Source organism: Eptatretus burgeri, chromosome 11 (genome assembly GCF_056783735.1).
Source record: "Eptatretus burgeri isolate ZD-2024b chromosome 11, Ebu_testis_v1, whole genome shotgun sequence".
NCBI lineage: Eukaryota > Metazoa > Chordata > Myxini > Myxiniformes > Myxinidae > Eptatretus > Eptatretus burgeri.
In genome coordinates, this window is record NC_140971.1 from 40,245,480 (window position 1) to 40,259,764 (window position 14,285).

Consider the following 14,285-nt stretch of genomic DNA (forward strand, 5'->3'; position numbering starts at 1 on the left):
GCTTGAGAAACATGATCCACCAGCAGAGCCGCAAGGGTTGCGCGCAGCGCCCTGCCGACAACACCAAGAGGAGAGCTTGAGAGACACCATCCCCCATGAGAGCCGCAAAAGTTGTGCTGCTGCGTCCCTGCCGACAACACCAAGGAGAGATTGGGAGATACTGCCACTGACAAGAACGGGGAAGGGTGCGCGCCGTCTCTCGGCAGATACTGAGGAGAGGTTTTGGTTGCCGGCACGAGCGCCGAGCGGAGCTGAGGTTGATCGCAGCTCGCCGGTGTCTGGACTCGGCTCGCCTCTCGCTGGTGCCCGGTTCGACTCAGCACGAAGACCACACGAGGTGGACAGGTCCGAGGCAGAATCTGATCTTCAGCTCACCCTTTCCCTCTGAGCTGGAGGCCTCAATAAGACCATGTTAGGTCCGTTTATTTTGGGTGTGTGTGCGTGTGTGTGTTTGTGGCACCAGTCCAGTAAGTAGAAATTGTATAAGTGCCTCGCTGAACATACGTGCCTCTTATTATTCGGATAACTCTGCTTCTTACGTGCCCCCCTGCTCTATTATAAATAAACCCATGGGTTAAATGTATCGGTTCGTTTTTGTCTTTCTTTTACTGGTTTAACACGGTGCATGTTGGAGAATTAGCCAGGCTGTTGCCACTGTAAAGGGACATTTGGACTGACGGAAGCTGTTAGCGTTAGGTAAGTGAATGTTAGGGGTTACCACTGCCAAGGTAAGTGAATCTCTCCATGACCATCCGCTCGGGTCGCACACGGTTGGAGTACACTAGCGGCCCATTCCGTATGAGCATCGTCGAGGGTGAATTTCCCCGGTAGTTTGGATGACGTGGGTATTTAGGTAAATTGAAATTGGCAATCGACCCTATCCCACGTGGTCGATCTATTGGTGAACTTCGGTCCGATAAGGGACCCGTCGGCTCCGGAGTTATCCGGGGTGACGACCTATAAATTCCGGGTGATTGGTGGAGCCGACTCTACTGCTCCATCTTGCGGTCGTGCTCATCGCCGATACCTGGCCCCGCAACAATATTACGTGTGCTCTGGTTACCCTGTCGCTTTGGTTCATTGTTGGCCGTTATCAACGTACACTGCATAGAAGCTGTACACTATGTTATGGATAATTATCCTTTAACCGAGGTCATTAATTATTTCTCTGCACAGAGTAAAATAGTTAAACAGGAACACAAAAGACAACATCAAAGACCTGCTCCCAAGACAAAGGGAACCCTCTACCAGGCCTTATTACTTCTGCCACCAAAGGTGAATAGAGGTTATGTTTTCACCCCGTCTGTCTGTCTGTCTGTCTGTCTGTGAGCAGGATATCTTAAAAAATTTAGAGACGGATTCGGACGAAACTTGGTAAACACCTTGGGTGTGTGACGAGGAAGAATTGATTTGATTTCGGTTCAGGTCCGGATTCATATCCGGCCTATCAGTGGGACATAAAATGTAAACTGTTCAGACCAGAAGAGGTATGTGCTCTCCCAAATGCAGTTCTAGCTCTCTCATGTGGTGGACTTTTAAGAAGTTGCTTTGTCAATTCCTTTAGGGTTGTGGAGGACCTGTGAGTTAAAAGAATTTCAAAGACACGAGAAGCATATCTCGGAGCAAATTCTACAGCTCATAACTGGTTAGGGCATGTTTTGGTACTTCGGAGGCCAAGCCAGCCCACAAAGGTAGTCACGCATGTGGCCAGCTCCAGGCATGGCAGCGATACAAGTAAAGTGATGGAAAAGATTGCCGGCCACACTGGGCCCAAGTAAACTCTTGCACAGTTCTGAGGCCTGTTTCGGGACTCACGGCCTCAGTGGTCAATGCGTTGATGACTGCATTGTATAGCTCATCTCCAAGACAGCAGTGAATAGTAAAAGACTGAAAATGGCATTTGCACTGTATGCTTGGATACAAAAATGTATCCCTCCAAAAATCTCTCCCTCCCCCCCACCAAGATCATTTGTTCCTGGTTGCAACAGTGTTTCAGAGGGGAAGGGAATGGATGCCAAGGAAGGAAATATTCCTCTCTTCTGAGATCCTCACTGCCTCCCATAATCTACTCTTGGAGTTGGGCAAGTTGGACCTTTTTGTTCAGTTTGAGGCCAATTTGGAGGCAAAATCCTATGTCTTGCCCATAAAGTTCCAAAATGGGCAGTATAAAACAAATGGACATTTAAAATAAATAAATCACATTGCAGCTAATCCAATTTGTACCCCATATTAATTGCTTGTAACAACCCACAGTGCTCAATAAAAACCCACAACATAAAAAACCCCATATGACTTTATAAAACCCCACAGGTCAGGTCAGGTCAGGTCAGGCATGGGAGCAGGGGTCACTGCGCCCACTTTCCGCCGGTACTCCAGGGGTCCCCGTCTGGCCATCCCCTAGTCAGATTCCTGGCCCATCCTCATCTTCTTGAGATGCTGATCAACCTGATGCAACCAAGAGGCACGTGGTCAGCCCATTGGCCTCCTTCACCCACGAGGCTCCCTCACTGAGTAATCTGGAGAGCAGGATCATCGTCAGGAAAACGAGCCACATGTCCATACAGCCGCAGCTGATGTGCACGGACCATGCAGGTATCAAAACTCATTTGAGTCTCTCTCAGCAAAGTCTCTTTCAGTCTGAGTCTCTCTCAGGACACAAAGTCCGACCAGCGATAGCCAAGGATTCTCTGAAGAGATCTGGTACCAAAGGAATTAAGTCGCCATCTCAGATCCCTGGTCAGAGTCCAAGTCTCACATCCATAGAGCAAGACTGGAAGCACCAAGGACCTTAACACTCAGACATTTGTCCTCCCGCACAGGTACCGGCAGCGCCACACCCCATGATCCAGTGAATCCATGACTCTCCAGGCCTGACCCAGACATCTGCTGACCTCTGGCTCACAGCTAGCACAGACATGAATATCACTGCCAAGGTAAGTGAATCTCTCCATGAACTCAACATGCTGACCACAAACAGGCACAGACAACATAGCAGCATCCAAAATGTCACTGCAAACCTGGATCTTTGTTTTGACCCAAGAAACCCGTAATCCCAGCGGTTCTGACTCTCATTCAGCACCTCGAGGCCCCCAAAAGGATATCCAGAGTCTCCGCAGAGATGACTGCATCATCTGCGAAATCAAGGTCCGAGATTTTGACATTCCCAAACGATGCACTGCAGCTTGATCTCTCCGACATCCTCTCCAGAAACCAGTCCATACAAGTGCTGAAAAGTGTGGGGGCCAGTACACACCCCTGACGAACTCCAGTAACAACTGGAAATAAGTAAGAGATGGTATCATCACATATCACAGCACTCTCAGTACCAGAGTCGAGTTCAGAAATCAGATTGATCAGTTTTGGTGGCACCCCCCCCCCCCGAAGCTCCCCCCTGATTGATCCTAAACCCCACAGGACTGCATAAAACCCCATAGAATTGTATAAAACCCAATAGGACTGTATAAAATCCTATAGGACTGCATAAAGTCCCACATAATTGTATAAAACCCTATATGACAGCATAAAATCCCATATGATTGAATAAAACCCCATAGGACTCTATAAAACAGCACATGACTGAAATCAACTACAAAAGACCCAATAAAACGTCACAAGACACAATAAAACCCCACAAGACTCAATAAACTGGAAAATCCTTTTTATCTCTTTGCTGATGACTCCACTCTCTGCTGTGACATCCCTCATCCTTCTGACAGACAGGCAGCAGCCTCTTCCCTCTCTTCAGACCTTGACAAAAATCACAAACTCGTCAACCACTTGCAATATGTCTTTTAACCCTAAGAAATCTCGATCCCTCCATCTCTCTCTCCAAAAGGACCATTCCGCAAACCTTCCCACCTACTTTCTCATCAACAATTTATATCACTTTGTCAACTGGTGTGTCAACAAGGACTTCATGGATAGGACCAACTGTAGTGAGAGTGGTGCACAAAAGAACAGCTCCAAGGTAATTTTCTTGTGCCACAGCATCAGTTCTGTTCTGTTCTGTTTTTGCACACAGTTCTGTTCTTGTAGTACCTCAGAGGACTGGGCCAACTGTGCAAATGATTTGTTTGTCGTAGAGAACAGTGATTCTGATAATGAAAATAATGACAACTGAAAGGTAAATAGTCCCCATGTAGTTATTCCACACAAAATGTTCAGTAATCATATTAACAATAGCTTCCTGACAATTTTACATATATGTCGTGAAATATAGCAATTTAAATCATCTCAAAATTCCAAATGGAAACCGAGAAATATGGTTATGAACCCCCGTAGGTCTTAGTCCGAAACGGAGGCTAATGGATTAGGTCTTGTCTATCCGCAGCCACATCTCGGATAAGTATGAACCAATTTTGTTCAAACTTGGCAAAAAGACATCAAATGATCGTGTACGTGTGAACGTCATTTTGTTTCGCGATGTGATCAAAGATGGCCGGCTGGCGGCCATTTCATGACTACAATGTGTCTCCAATCATTTCTCGGACATGCGTGGTCCAATTTTGTTCAAACTTGGCACAAGCACAGAACCTGATGGCATACACATACACCTTACTATATTTTTCAATCTGATCAAAGATGGCCGACTGTTCAACTGGCAGCCATTTTAGTTATAAATAAATGTAGGCTAGCCCTTTAACTTCGTGCAGCAAAATCACTAAAACAACAGGGGCTATGACATTTGATGTCTGTTTCTGCTTGTTAAATTAGATATATCAAACAGTGGTGGTGGTGGCCATCTTGGATTTATGCAAAGGACAATTTCAAGAATACCAATTATTATATTTTTTTCCATTCATTAAATTATGTTGGTGAGAAAGAGAATATGACTTTTCAAAGGAAAGGGGGCGGGGGTTAATCGATGCGATTTCGACACCTAAGATCTGGACATGTGAGTAAATTACTATATATATATATATATATATATATATATATATATATATATATATATATATATATATATATATATATATATATATATATATATATATATATGTCAGCAACCATATTGCATTTATGCAAATAAAAGGGCAGATGCTATTGGAAAGCTTCAACTTTTATAAACTCCTGAATGTGTAGATTATTTCAAAACTTTAGATCATTCAAAAATCCCATCTGGAAGGTGCAAAATAAGGTTTTGAAGTTGAGCATGTGAAATAGTGGTGGCCATCTTGGATTTATGCAAAAATAGCTGAATGTAAGTGCTAACTAAGAATCATCGTTTCATATTTAGAACAAGTAGAAAACACAGAAAGCATCATTTTGGCATCAAAATCATGTCTGTATGGATTTTATTGGCAAAGGTATTTTGATTTCTTACTTTTTTTTTTTTTGAGGTTTTTAGGAAAAATGGTCAAAACCATGGAAACGGCCTTAAAAACACTGGTAAACGCAAAATATTTTCAGCCAACAATCCATTTCATAAATGGCACACCTTGGTCAATGAAAAGAAAAAAAAAGGTTGACCTTTGCTCTACCCCAAATAGGAATTACTCCATTTTTTAGACCCCTTTTGGAGGTCTGACCACTCCACTATGTGGCATCTTTTAACTTTGAACATCCACCCCACTATTGATTGGAATTCGGCTTCATTATATCAGGAATTTGTTCGATTTTGAAACCATGGTGGATTTGGTTTTGACGGTCCGTTGGCTGATCTGCCCGACAAACACAAGGTAGGCTAGCTTCGAATGTGGATTGGAGAACAATGACGAGAGATATACAAGACTTTTGAGTGGACTGAAGGTGAGAATGATGACCCTAACAAAGTTTTGGACAAATTTTAATTGTATATATTCGTTCGTAGAAAAAGTAGCACATTGTGAGGCATCAGCTGTTCAAGAGGAAAGAAGGACTTTGTAATCGTTTGACAACTTTGTTAAGGACTTGCGTCTCATTATCATGGACTGCAAGTATACACAATCTGAAGATGTGCTTGTGGATGCAATCATCCAAGGCGTATATGAGGGGGAATTCCAAGAACGCCCGCTAGACAGAGGTGAGGAACTTGTGCTGACCAAAGCTCTTGAAGTGAGCAAGCAATGTGTACTTTTAGGGACTCAGATTCACATTGTCCTTGATGAGGATATGAGTGTAGCCGATGTACATTACAAACAGCAAGGGCAAAACCACAATCGAACCCACCACCACTCCCACCGTCACACAGGTCAGCGTCCCACCAGCCCTGAATAAACCTCAGAGTAGACAGTTGCCATCGCTGTGGTAAGGATCCTGACCGTGCATGGAATCACGGTGAATGCCTTCCAATGGCGCTGTGCAATAATCCAGCAAGGCCAGGTGATTGTCCGCAGATTTTTGCAAGAGTCGTTTGACAGTTTGTATAGCCCTCTCGACTCCTCTGTTCGAATGTGCATACTGGGACGAAACATAAGACTGGTGTTGGCTTTGCAGGTAGGGGAACTGGCTTGGGATCTTAGGGTCCTGAGTTCAAATCCTACTCAGCTGTTTAATTAATACCAGGTGGGGTTGACTCAGCCTGTCATCCTTCCGAGGTCAGCAAAATGAGCAACTGCCGAAAATAGGGCACTTTAAAAATGACGTATTCCACCCCATAATGATCAGCACGCATGTGCAGAAACCGAAGGAAATGGCGACGGTCGGCGAAATGAGTACCAGTGTCCTGGTAATAGGGGCACTGCATCAGCGGCACAGCCGTGCCCTCAGCAAATGATGCTACCCGCAGCCTTGTGTTGTATATGAAGGAGGAGGAGGACGACGAGACATTCTATGACTGATTCCGTGATCTTTGCAGAAAATCAGGACCCGAAAATCCCAAGCCAGCCCCACTAACCGCAAAGCCAACACCAGGCTTACCCAATGCTGCTGATGTCGAATGATGAAAATGATGAGTACTCGTACAATGATCGCACAAGAAGCAGAATGATCGAGGAGAATGATGATGAAGAAAATCTGTGCAAGGCCGTGCAGCAGGACAACGTGATACAACAGAGAAGCTGCAGCTCCTACATTGGAGAACATCATCAACAAGGATTTGGCTTCAGTCATTCAAAAATCGTTGTTTGGTGCTGATGAGTTGGGTCAAAAGCAGCCTGACACCTTTGTTGAAAAGTGTCTATGTAAAGCACCTGGGATTGATAAGCTTGTGGACTTCAAAGCACGCATTCACAAGAATTTGGCTCTGACATTTGCTTTGTTGTTCAACATAGTAGAATACACTAAAGGTAAGTAGAACTCTATTAGAGTGGACAGAAACATCTTGCAAAGATTAATAACAGCTTTCAGGGCAGGTTGCACGGTCTACCTTGACAAAATTCTGCAGCATGAGCTCATGACAATATCAGTGTCGCTATCATAAACAGATTGGCACCTACACACAGCCAACAAATCCATCCGAGCAAAAGTGCTAACGTGTGATGTAACTACCCCAACAACTGTGGCAGTTTGTGGGACAAGTAGTTTCGTCATTAATGGGCAGGTGCTGGTGATGGACAGGTGCTGATGATGGCACCGAGAAAACCAACAGACACAAAGGTATTCAGTGAATACGCAGACATTTGCCAAAACGGTTTACAAAGTTGGAGAAGCTCCTGAAAGGATAGACGTAGCCTTTGACAGGTGTTGGAAAGACTTGATCAAAGTGGGCACGAGTGAAGCATCAACACGGTTTACAACCAGTATGACGTCATGTTCCCCCACCAGCAAACTGGTCCAACTTTCTGGCACTGGACGAGAACAAAGCAGATCTTGCTTTGATTCTGTCTGATCACCTCATTGAGCACAGCCCTATAAACAAGACTGTTGTGGTCTCTGTGGGATTTGCAGTTCAGCTACAACTGTGAAGTCTTCTGACACCTTCCTTGATTTCACCCCACTTGAAGCAGACCATGAGGAGGCTGATACCCATCTTGTACTTCACTGCCTTCATGCCAATGTGGAGTCGGCAGTCGTTTCGGTACATGACACTGATGTCCTGGTGCTCTTTTTGGCATATTATCCTGAAACACCATGGACAAATCTGTGGATGCACAGCCAAAACCCCAAAGTTTATGCCACTGCACGAAGTTCAAAGGCAAGTGCGAACCTCTCATGTTGAAGTGATACTTGGTTTTCATTCCATAACTGGATGTCTCAACTCTTTGGTCTCATCAATTTGACTGCTTGGCCAGTATTCAAGGAACACCATGACCCGCTGAGCAGTCTGGAACAGGACGATATCACTGATGAGGTTATCAAATCATTTGAGGCTTCCATCTGCAAGATGTATGGAGTACCTGATGTAGACAGTTATGACGAGGCACGAGTCACGTTATTCTGCATTTGATGGGCTCAACACTCTCTACCTCCAACATCGGATGTGGCACGATTCCAAATTATGCATGCTCACAAACTTACCAAGTGGCTGGAACCAGGTCCACTCTCTCAATCCATGTCTCCCACGTGTGATAGCCATTGGGGGGGGGGGACACACAAAGATGGAAAGTGGGTACCACGTGAAGGAGTATCCCAGCATGCCGTGCAACTGCCGAAAATACGGCACTTTTGAAATGACGTATTCCACCCCAAAATGCTCAGCACGCATGCCCAGAAACCAGAAGAAATGGCGACGTTCAAGGCATCACAAAGTACATTGAGCGCGGGAGATAAGGATTTTTTTTTTTTTTTTTTTTTACTAAAATGGTTCACAAAGCTTCTAAAAGAAGCTGAAAATACTTGGAAAAGTATCTGAGAGAAAGGGCTGTGCTTCTCCAGAACAAAAGACTTGGAGAACTTCGTCAGCTCGTCAAACAGGCAGGTGCTCGTACTGCAAACTCCCGACCATGTGGGCCAGGGGAAGCTGAAATATTGACAATGGTCAGTGTGTATTTAGTTCTGTACTGTCAATTGTATTTTCACTCAGAAGGTAGAAAAAAAAGAGGTGAGGCTCAAACCCCCTCGGTAATGAAACGTACATTTGAGCAAGTTGTCATCCCTCGGTGAGGCAGCTATATTACCTTACAGTTCGCATACAACTCACTGTAAGGCTGACCTTTTGCCTCTTGAACAAAAAACCCATTCTTGTGTAAATACGGTAGTTTAACTAGCACGTCCAAACAAATATAAAGAACACTGATAAATTCAATAAACATGGTATTAATTTAAAATTAGCCATTATAGGGTTAAAAATTTTTTTTTTTAATGTTCTTACTCTCAGTTGTGGGTTACACCTTGATGTTCTGCTCAGGAAGATCATCGAGAACGAGATCAACTCCGGTAAAAGCAACTTCTTTCGTGCCATTACAAAATGAGTCAAATACTGCACAGTATAATGTTTTGTGAAAAACAACAAGTGACAGCATTTTGAATCGGTGATTAGAATTTGGGTAAAAAAAAAAAAACACAAATTGGAGTCAGGTGTACACTTGATTCAATCTGAGTACATCATTAAAACACAAAGTAAGCTTCAATTCAAGCTGTTAACGAAAAATGCCTCAATCACCATTTTTTAGGTACTTTTTAAAAAATCCTACCTAGTCTATCTAGCTAATGCCTGCAGTATGGGACACCAAGTCTCAGGTCCATCCAAGGGACGGCACACACATTGATGCCTCGCCCTGTCTGCGAGACATCGGGATTGTTTATAGCTGTGCCGGGGTTCGAGCCAAGGCGAGAGGGCTCAGAGGGGAGTGTGTGTACATCTTGTGCTAGTGTGTGTACCTCCTGCCAGCCCGATGAATTACAGATGTGTGACATGTCAGAGCTACGATGTAGAGTGAATGTTTAATTTAATGGAATATTTATTCGACGTTGTTTTTACTTTGTTGTGTGGCTTGAAGACTTCACCACGTGAGGGTTAAATGGGAGTTTTAAGAGATGCTGATATTAGGTAAATCAGAAATGTTCCAACAGGCACTGGAAAGGTCCATTTTGCTTGGTCCAAACATGTTAATTTCCAGAAGTATGATGTAAACCCTGAAGGTCTGCTGCTAAGGAGGGCTTCAAAAGGGTTGCACTAGGGCCCTAATGCCATGGTCATTGTGTGGAGCTTATTGGGCAGCACTTTTAGAAAGGTCCACAAGATTATTCTGACATCAGGCAGCCAGTCGAAAGAGTGGTTTTGGTGAATGGTTTGAATAAGGATTTAACCCTAACATGTTCATGGGATAACACTCTTTTGTGCCACTACTTGTGGAAATGTGATGATTTGTCAATCAATGAGATCTTTGCATCAATACCTCACCAAGTTGACCTGTTTCCAAATTTGCAGCTTTTCATTCCTGAATCCCGAGAGTTTGCCGCTGTATCCATCTTCTCAATCCCACGTACCCTCCTCATGCCTCATTGTTCCCCACATCCCATATTTCTCCAAGTCTCCTTCTATTTTTTCCCCTCGTCCCTGTTGTTGGTATTTCCTGTGGTTTTTATTTTTATTTTCCAAATTAACTTTCTCAACACATGATAATGGATTTAAAACTTGACATCCTCCGACAAACTGCCCTTTTAAAGCAAATATCCCAAGGACAAAGCTCAATCCTTCGTCCATCGGCCAAAACAAATTGATTAAGTCATTTTGATTATTGGTTACAACTTGCTTCCTTGAAAGGCCAGTGATGGAAGAACACAGAGTTTTAAATTCTTCCAAAGATAGCAGTTTTGCTGTTAGAATTTAATTCAATCGATTTTCCTTACCCTGAGATATTTCTAACTGTCTCGACTGATGGGGACAGTGGGGAGATGCCCGATGATGAGCATGCTTGCACGGAGCACCGTGCCCGTCGTGTTTACCTCCAGCCATGTACTTGGCAATGAACTTTCATCATAGCCCTGCTGATCAATAATCTTGTGCAAGAGTGCTCATGATCGGCCTCCTTTACAACCACCATCCATTCTGGGTACTGTATGAAGGATTCCTTTCAATGAAAAAATCTTTTGAAGAGGCATGCTTTCCTTGTTTGAGGCCTAAAACGCAACACTTGAGAGAAGCGGCCTCGTTTTATTTTAAATGCATCACGAAGGGTAGGGATGAAAATCAAGATGGCCACCAGAACAGGGCAACGAACATTGGCCAGGCCAACCCATGGTTGTTTATCCAAGCTTTAACCAGACTCGGTGGCATCATCGTTAGAGTGTCTGTTCGGAGCCTGGAAGGTCAGGGATTTTAATTAGACCCGGGCTGAGTCACATAGCAAAGACATTTACATGTTACGTGTTGCTTCCTTACTTGATGCTCATCATTTAATAAAGATAGAGCATGGACAAACAACCACAGCACAGGCTTCATTGACCGTTGAAATTCCTTGTTAGGGAACGCTTGTATTATCAAAATGACACATACATGATACGGTATATCTGTGTTTACAAAAGCCAGACACAGGCAAGTCTAACAAACTTGCGTGAACCCATTTCTAGATAATAAATATTCCCAGTTTAAAACGGAGAGTGCTGAATAAGTCCACGCAGCCATGCCAGAGAATCCTTCACACACGACGTGCGATCAGTGATCAATTCTTTACAATATGTGGTTTTAAAATCCGCGTTTTTAGTTTTCAAACAGGCTCCAACAAGGCACGATGCAGGGTCTGCATAAACATACTAAAAGCCGATCAAATAACGGATGAATCTGTAAGAAACAAGCGCTTGCTAATCAAGGAAGCTTCCAGGAGTCTGAAATCTATTGGATGGCGGGAATGTGGAGCAAACACAATGTCGGTTTAACACCTATCCTAGAAACACAAGCACTGGGATGGGAAGATATCAACCAAGGAATGACGTGGATCACAAGGTAGTAAAAAGCAAAGAGATGACGTACAGGTGGGTCTGAACTATCCTCCATCTTTGGAGGGACATTCTTTCCATTTTGATAATCCGTTCAAGCTCAATTACAGCTTTGTTTTAACATCCAGCAAAGACAATAACATATTTTTTAAAAAACAACACAATGGTAGAACAAAAGACAAGTAGAAAGAGTAATCAGAGATTGCACACCCTCGCAAGGACTTGTTTTGTGTGGCAAATAAATGGTTGGATTTACTCAATGAAAGGTTGTTGACTGGAAATGAAAGGTCCAAATGGACGAAAGGGCAAAGGCTTGAAAAGGTGTAAAGGTGTGAAAGTCGAATTAGGTGTAGAGGCCTGAAAAAATCTAAAGGGGTCGAAAGGTCGAAAGTGTATAAGGAAATGAACAAGGCCTCGTTTCCCTTCTATCCATCTTTATTTTTCTTGGTTAAATTGCCCTTATTTCTCATTTATTGATCTGATGAATAACCATCATCCTTTTTCCTTACCATCCTTGCAACCAAAAGCCCTCGAGCCAACTACCACATAGTTCTCTTTTGAATCGGGCCAATCGACAGTGTACTCGAGCCGGGAGACATGCCTGATGATATCACAAAAGAGCAAATTTAAAACTCCTCGGAATTTTGGAACTTCCCCCCCCCCTTCTGCCTCTCCTGCGGAAGGAGGAACCGGTTCTGTGAGTTTGGGGATGCCAACACTGAAGTCGCCCAGACCGGGCGGAGACCCCACCTCACGGCACGGCATGTGAGGGGACTTCAGCCTGCTTCTCCCATACTACCAAGGCAAGGCCAGCCTCGATCAGGCCTGAACCAACTATTTTCTTTCTTTCGTCCCCTCCCCACATCTTCTAACCTTCTTTCCCACTCTGAGTGTCTGACATCTTGAGAGATTGTGTCAATAAGGATAGGTTAGGTAGATTAGCCCGAGATTTAAAAAAAAATAGTTATAAGCATTATTTTTCTGATTTAGACATCCACTTCTTTATATTTTTGTCACAGTTGTTGATTCTGTGCTCCCTTCCCTGGTTTCTTGAAACACATCTTCATTAAATGTTATTATTTATTAACGAGTTAGATGCTCCTCATGTGTAACCAAATTGAAGATGCTTTCCAAGTGGCCATTTGGGTGCTTAATCATTTAAATTAAAGCCTCTGCATTCAGGCTATCTAACGCAGTGTTAACCCCCGGTGACATGATGTTTTAGTCCAATAGAGCATGACCAGGATGATCATTACAATACCATTTGAGATATGGAGTTCTTTCTGACGACTCTCACTCACTCGTGTAAATGTTTAGTGCTTTCTAACTTGAGATTTTGCATACTCGTATATGTCGAAGCCAAGATTCCAGGAAAAATCACCAAACTATGAAAATGAAAATATTCAGTGGGCCCGTGTGGTCTCACTGTGCTCAGGGAGGGTCACCTGACCGGAGGCGATGGCTCATCATGTTGGTATTTCTACACTCCTAAAAGAGCTGGTGTTTCTCAGTTTTATGGCGGTATAATTAGAGAAGTGTCTGGATTTGAAGTGAGAAGTGTCTCCTACCGCTACTTTCTCCAACATCAACTCATCCTGGGAATTCTTTCAAAGAAACTTGCTCTCCATCATGTACAGATTTATCCCCTCTCGTCTTCAGTTGTCCTACCCATCCTCCCGCCCTTGGTTCACTGAAGCTTGTGGTGAGGCAGTAGTCCTGAAACAACTTGCCTTTGCCTCATGAAAAGCAAACCCAACTGAGGGTAATCTCAGTTCCTTCCATAAAGCTCGGAACAAATGTGTATCCACCCTCAGGGGAGCGAGAAAACAACATCTTTCTAAGCTCAACTCTGAACTTTCAAACCTCTCTCCCTCCTCAAAATCCTGGTGGCGTCTAATCAAATCTGTTCCTGGTGTATGTTCCACCTCCATCCCCTCCCTTACCTCAAATGGCTGCACTACTGATACCACACGTGAAAAGGCTGAATACCTAAACTCGGTGATTGCAGCTAAATCTTGTGTCTAAAACCCATCACTTTCTGTACCCACCTTACCCAGTCACACCCAACTGTCCCGGGACTCTGTGTCCTTTTCTTCTGACAAGGTGGAGAGCTTGCTGTCAAATCTCGACTCAGATTCTGCAACTGGTCCAGACGGCATCAGCACATGTGTCCTAAAAACCTGCTCCTCTGCTCTTGCTCACCCTCTCTCTGTTCTATTCACCCTCTCATTTGCTCAAGGTCTTCTGCCATCTGCTTGGAAATCAGCAAACATCACTGCCCTGCATAAAAAAGGTGAAAAAAAAGATCCCTGCAACTACAGACCAATTAGCCTTCTGCCAATCATCAGCAAGGTTATGGAATCCATCATCGCTTCAGACATTAAATTCTTCCTCTTCTCCAATGGCTTGATGTCCAGTCATCAATTTGGTTTTTACCAGGTCACTCTAGCCTGGAAATGCTGCTTCTGCTCTCCCGACAATGGATAGAAGCCCTCAATGCCGGACATGAAATCCGAGCCATATCCTAAGACATATCACATGCTTTTGAC